We start from the raw sequence: 7,001 nt of genomic DNA on the forward strand, positions 1-7,001 counted from the left end.
CTGATTTATTTAATATTATTACTAAATCCCTGAGTAATAATGATGCAGTATCCTTGAATACTTAAAGATCTCTCTTTCAAAGAGCCTTTATTTCTGTTTAATATTCCAGTTTAATTAGCAGATTTTTTTTCCTAGAGCCCTATTTCATTTAGCTCCACTGCAAAATCTCAGTCTACTTGCAAGGGTGCAGCATAATTTGCATAATGAACACAGCAATAGCTACAGAGGAAACATCACCTCTTAGAAAAACTATCGAGAAGTAGGGTGCAAGTGAGGCTATTAAGTACTGTGTTTGGGAAGCTAGACCTGGAGAGAAGCAGGAGAAGGCTGGTTCCTGAGAGTGAAATCCAAGCCAGGTTTAAAAGAGATCTAATGGTAGGTACCCATCAAGTGGAAGTCGAAGGCAGGAAAAGGACTCAAAATCGTGCCTTTCTGAGATTTCTTCACCTTACTCAGTACTATTGGAAGACAATTCTCTTTTTAGCTAGGATTATTGTCCTGCAAGCATCTCACAAAGGTAGACGTGCCAGGCCTTTCATTCTTATCTTTTGAGCTGTCCCAGAGGGTAATGGGGAGGCTGCTGATTCCTCTTCTGGTTAAAGTGCCCTGGGCAGCAGGCTTATCCTGGCAGGGGGAAAACTTGGTCTCAGATCTCTTCTGCCTGATTTGGAGCACGCACCTCTTCCAACCTCAGTGCTTCACTATATTATCTAATGCAGAGTCTTCTCTCTGCACCATACCCTGAGGATCCCTGTTGGACTGATCCAGTGGTAAGAAGTGGGAAAGTAAATTTGGTTTCTGGATCTCCAGCTAGTCTGGATGTCCAAGCCAAGATAAAGTTCAAATAAAAGTGAAGGCGAGCTACTCGGTCTGATCAAGGCTGAAATGTTTCTGTTTGTAAAGCACTGCAGAGCAGAACTTGATGTTCTTGTTTCACTTGAAGTGAAAACTAAGAAAAAGAGATGTGACACCTGCAGAATTTGGGTATTCATTTTGGTAGATTACAATCATGAATTAAAATACCCAATATCCAATTTAGAAAGACACTTTGACATCCAGCTGTCATCGATTTAGAAAAGACCTACACCCCTACATACCTTGCACGAATAGTTCTCTTTTGGATCAGACTGATAATGTGATAAAAAAAATCTAACTAAAAGCCAATGATGCACAAATACATCAAATGCACTAATGAAGGCTTGAAGACCAGCACTGAAATATTTTCCCTATGGGGGATCTTTCACTAAGCGTTAACAGTGAAACCCAGTCTCTTTACCTGTTGGCTAGATCTGCAAGAAAGTGGTACAAAAGTTAAAGTGGACATGACACCAAAGCTGCAGAAGTTCTAGCCCGCATCTTGACTGACAGGTTTGCCAGGAGATGCAGGTCTAAGCTGCTGCCGTCTCACCAAAGTGCTCCCTGGTGCATGGTCAGACTGCCCCATTGATCTCTATTGTTCTTGGACAAGTTTTTCGAGTTCAAACAAAAGCGGAGCACGTTTTACAGGCAACCTAGGTGGCTGCTGTGATTCTGCAGCACCCGGTCACCAGTCACCTCGCGTGCTCCTGAATGCTAAAAGCGGCAACTTTCAGTTTGCAATGCTCGCAGCGAGAGAAGGCGCTTTAGCACCCTCTGTGCTGTTGCTGAGGGCAGAGGCTGTCAGGGCCAGAGCACTGACCTCCTCCGTGCCGCGAGCCCCGCGGGCAGCCAGGTGCTCCGCGGCGGGACCGGCACCTCCAACGCGCCCGCGCTGCGGCCGGAGCCCGCGCGAAGGGCGGATTCCTGCGCGCTGCCCAAATCCGCAGCGAAACAGCTGGGCAGACGCTCAGGGGGGCTCGCAGTGTCAGCACCAACCCCCGCCCGCCCGGGGACCCCCCTCTCGGTCCCTCCGCAGCAGCTCGGGGCCGCTCCGCGCTGCGCCCGCGGGCTGCAGGTGCAGGGGCTCCCCCCTCCGCTCCGCTCCGCTCCGCGCCCGCCCGGGGCTCGCGGGTGCCGCGCGCTCCCTCCGCGGTTACCTGCTGCGGGGCCGGCGCGCTGCTCGGGGAGCCGCCGCGACGCAGGGCGATGGGCGCTGCCCGGGAGCGGCGGCGGCGGCGGGAGGGGTTTCGCTGGCGCTGCGAGCGAGGCGGGCTCCAGGCGGCCTCGGCGGCGGCCGAGGGTCTCCCTACTTGTGCGCCGAGTGTCAGACTTTCCCCTGGCTCCTTTCCCTTCCTCCATCCCCACCACCCCTTTCCACTCCCTCGCACGCACATGCACAGCCCCGCCAGCAAATGGGCTGCTCCGCGCGCGGGGGGGTGTGTGTCTGCGTGTGTCCGTGCGTCTGTCCATGGGTGTGTGTCTGTGTGTCAGTGAGCTCAGCCACACGCCCGCTGGCCCGGCGCGAGTCACAGCCCCAGCAGTCAGGACACATCAGCTCTGCTGCAGCTGCCAGTTGCCCACGCGGCACCCAGGGACCCCAGACTCACGCACCCTGGACCATGTGCTGGTAGGTCACACACCTGCAAGCTCTCTCGGGGACATTGCACTCGTGCTGCAGGCACCTTGTGCAAGCTGCTGGCCGAGGTCATCATGTCCAGGCAGCCATGGGTACCCTTGCAGCACCGTATGTTGTTCCTTGACACGTTCAGGGAGCTGAACTGCAGCTCACTGGGTCATAGATGGTGACTGAAAGAAAGTGGAGCTTTCTGCCACACTTTCTGATAAGGGCAGAACACTCAGATAGCGACCCAAAACTGGAGGTTGGTGAACGTTTAAGAGTAACTGTATGCAAAGCTTCAGCTGCTGGGGCTACATCTGCCTTTCCATGTATTTGTTTTGCCCGTGGAATGTGCTACATTGGGGGTTCTCCAGCTTTTTCATTCTGTAGACCACTTCCTAAGGGAGAATTCCTCTCGTGGACCAACCCCCTCCCACACCAAACCCTTCTGTCCAACATATTTCCTCCTGTGGCTGCCCAAGGAAGAGCCTGGCTACCCACAGGCTGAGAGCCATTGAATACATAGCACAGATAATACCAGACACTTCCAGACAGGACACACAGGGTCTCTTTCAAAAATTGGCAACACTTCCATCGGTGAGGAGCTAAAGGTTAAAGCCTTTGGCTGGCAAAGTGGTCGCAGAACAGACCGGGACTGTTGCTCCAGTAAAGGAATAGCAGAACCCAAGTCCATTGGAACAAACATACTGAGGTTTCCACCTCTCTGACGACCTCAGCAGAACCTTCTGCTCACCTACCATGGCCGTACAAGTCACATGGGTGGTCCGGATATAAAGAATGGGACCTGAATATGTATCTCACATGTGACCAAATTCCAGCTTTACACCCTTTTTTTTTTTTTAACCTAGATTTTTAAAGCAATTCATTGCTGTAGTACCAAGCTGGTGGTGTTTTTATAAGCTCTGCAAACAGACATACACAAACTCTGTTTGCATACTTGTGTCTTATTTTCCCACAAAATAAGCAGAGGAGTTTGAAGACAGGTTGTTTCATAGGTTTCACTGACTTCTGTCAATGAAGCTTCAAAAGCTTCAAAAAGGAAATTTGTTCCTGATTTTACACATTCATTTCTTTATTAGGAATAACAATTGACATTGCTTTAGTCCCTGACTGGGTGGCTCTGTATAAAATATATAAAAATGTACATATGCACATATATATGCAATTCTGATTTGTATGATGCAAAATAGAATCCAATTTGTGTTTTAAATTCATGGGAAAAGACACTTGTATTCTACTTTGTTCCCATATCCTGGCGGAACATCACAGGTACTCGGCAAATACCCACCCTTCACACCAGGAGAAGTTCAACAAAGAAAATGAGGAACAAGTTAAAACGAAAATCCCTACTGATTTTTTTTTTTTTGAGCTTTCTTTGGATCTAGAAGATTGGACTTTCTTTCTTGCTTTCCTAAAACATTAATCCTGCTAGGAATAAAACCTGTCCGAAAGAAGTGCTACCTGCTTCATGCATGGGAGATGTTCTATACTGAAGTGAAAAGGAAAGTAGTGTGAATATCTCTTCATTTGTAGAAGCAGTTTGCATTCTCTATAAACTGTAAACTGCTTTATTTTAGTAGCTGCGCTTTCTTCTTGAAGTTCATGAGAACACATAACCTTGGTGTAATAAATATGAGAAGAGTCATCTTTCGAGAATTGCTCTAAACAGTTTGTGAAATAATTAAGCTCTTCTTTTACTCGAGTGGAAGAAACTGAGAAAAAAGATGCCCTCTTGTGGCTATTTTCTGTATGAAAACTGGGAAAATTAACTTTTTTATGCAGAGCACAGAGTGAATAAGGATTTTTTTCTCCTTTTTAGCCAAAGCTGCAAGACAAGATTACACAAGGTCATACCATGGACAAAGGCAGCGAAGACATTCACCATCTTTTGAATATCATTTTAAATGCTTGATTAATGCATTCCTTAGTACTGTATTTTAAACTACTGTTAAGAAATCTCAGAGTAAGTAAATCCAGCTTTTCTGGGAAACCTAAGGAGGAACTTTACCTTTCAAACTGTCTGCATTAATGTTACGTGTTTGAGTGGCCTTTTGTCAGGGTTGCATTTGCCCCTTGTATGTGGCTACAAGTGCCCAAAAGGTTATAGGAGTTTCTTCAAAATTTACAAAATCGGCTAAAAATTTAATAGAACTCTGTTTTTCTTTTTTTTTAATTTTATGAGAATGTTGTTTATAATGATGGTTATTATTATTTTTATTGCATAAGGTACTATAGGGTATTAGATCTATACAACAGGTTCTTACAAATGTGAGTAAAGAAATGGGAACATTCTTTTTGCTTTTTATTACTCGAATAAGCATTTGAGGCTCCCCTAAGACCAGATTCCACACCCAGTGCTCTGGGCAACTGTTCAAATCTCCTATAAGGCTGAGTGGCTCATAAAAGAGCAGAAGTTGAACATCAGATACCTGTCTTTTCCTTCTCTCACTGAACAATAAAAGAATCATGAATTAAATGACATGATGGATCTTTAACAAATAATAAAAATAGGAAGAGAGGTAAGCTTCTTTTGTTAAATTTTATTCACTTCCTTTTCTGTTTGATCATAAGACTGAATACTAGATACTGTAATGCCAAACTGGCATATTGCAGAGAAAACTATTTTCATCTGAGATAAGTTGTCAAAGCAGATAGATGGTCTCTTAGAAAGGCTGTAGAAGAAACATGAGACAGCAGCTTGCTGTTTCACTTTGAGCATTTATCTTTATGCTGAGCAGTATTAGGCCTTCTGCAAGTAGTGACAGAAATGCCTGCAGCAGTATGTGATGCTTTAAATGGTTGTTACTTAAATCTCTTAAGGCAAGATACCATTTGCCATATGTAAGCCTAAATAGCACTTAGTGAATCTCTTCTAAAATAAGCACCAAGTTGCCTATGAATTTGGTGTCTTCAGGTGTTAAGAGAACTGAAAATCTGAGCTGTTTTGCTTTGATATTCCAGATTAGGAGCTGAAGTGGCACAGGAGCAGCTTCATGGGCAGTTCAGCTCCTTGCGCACAAACGAGGCAACCTTTGAGTGGATAGGAGGGCAATCAGCCAAGGGAAGAAACCATCTCATCCAGGCAATCTTAGTTGCCTATATTCCTGAGTTGGAGCCAATGTACCTCTCTGGGGAGGGCGGAATTGTTAAGCACCTACATCTTAGGTACAAGGATATTGCCAGACTGGGTCCCATGCTCCCAATGCTGTCAGGGCCAGATTCCAACACTATCCAAGAATCCCAGTCAATATCTCCTGTAGACAACAGGCATCTTTCCACTGATAATAACAGCAGGTAGAGTGATTGCAAAGGGACTATATAAGGGAAAGTGTTATATATCATAAACCTACTAAACGCCACGTGTTTTAAGGAGGATGGAAAAAAAGCAGAATAGTATTAGCAAGGTTTTGAACTGGAGTTTTGCAGGCCCTCTGAAGGCAAAGGCCTGCACTCTTCCTGCAACTCAGGGCCCTGCCTCATGCAAACTGGGACAGACAGGGTTTACCCACTTCTCTGCACAAATTCAGCTATATAATATATAATTTTGACTGACCAAAGAAACTCTAGAACAAAACAAGGGACTCAGCTCACTCTCTGAACTGGAGAGTCCATCTATCAACTCCTGCTGTTGATATGCATTAATGCAGCGCTTGCACAGCAGTTGCAGGGATTTCATATCGCCCCACCCCCGTCACCCAAGCCTTGAACCAGGGATTCCTCTGGCCTGGATCTGGCCCTTTCTTTTCCTTACAAGGTAGCTCAGACAGAGCCTTGATTTTGCAGTTGTGATATGATTTATTTCCTAACAGAATTTATTCTGTTATTATATATATATAATAATTGGATATATATATATTCTTTAGGTTAGGGATACATATAGCCTTTTTTTAGGTTAAATATACAGAGGTAATCACACATAACTAGGCCTTCGAAATGCATCCTTTTTGTTACTTTCCTCTGTACCGGAGGAAAATAAAGTTGCAAGGACTGACCAAGCCTGCATGAGAGGTTTCTTTTATTGCTTTCTTTTCTGCTGTGACCTGCTCATGCAAAGCTCTACCTGAGGCAAAGCACTGTGAACAAGAAGCACTCAGAGCAAGTCAGGACTTCTTCCTTCTACCAGTCTGTGAATAAGCTCAGTATATATTGTAGACTGTAGCAGAACAAATCTCACTGAATGCATGGGCACATCAAGGGAAGCATCAAGGCATTTCTAGCTCCCAGGGCTCCCAAATGGGAGCAGATTTCACTGGTTTCATTGCTTTACGATGGGAAAATAATCAGCTCCACTGAGATGATGCTCCATGAAAAAGGCAAAAGGAAACTGTAGGAAAGGCACAGAGAAAAGTTACAGATGATACTAAAAAGGGGACAAAGCCTTCCTAAAGAGATTAAGTAAAGTAGAATACCCAGCTTTTTCTTCTTGCCAGACTTCTGGCTAATTGTCAAGACTTAGTCATGCAGGATCTGATCCTGAGTCACCGAGCATGTTCAAACACCAAGC

At 45.2% G+C, this 7,001-nt stretch overlaps 1 protein-coding gene across 1 annotated transcript in view; it reads right to left on the reverse strand.

Moving 5' to 3' along the window:
* The window catches only part of SEMA3D (semaphorin 3D), a 137,929-nt gene extending 135,844 nt beyond the window's left edge, over window positions 1-2,085 (reverse strand). The window contains exon 1 of the mRNA XM_088523517.1: window positions 2,016-2,085. The gene's annotated coding sequence lies outside the window, so the exon portion shown is untranslated. The remainder of the gene's footprint in view (window positions 1-2,015) is intronic.
* Between the last annotated feature and the right edge of the window lie 4,916 nt (window positions 2,086-7,001).

Source organism: Tinamus guttatus, unplaced genomic scaffold (genome assembly GCF_059628265.1).
Source record: "Tinamus guttatus ecotype Peru unplaced genomic scaffold, ASM5962826v1 Tinamus_guttatus_pri_ptg000193l, whole genome shotgun sequence".
Lineage (NCBI taxonomy): Eukaryota > Metazoa > Chordata > Aves > Tinamiformes > Tinamidae > Tinamus > Tinamus guttatus.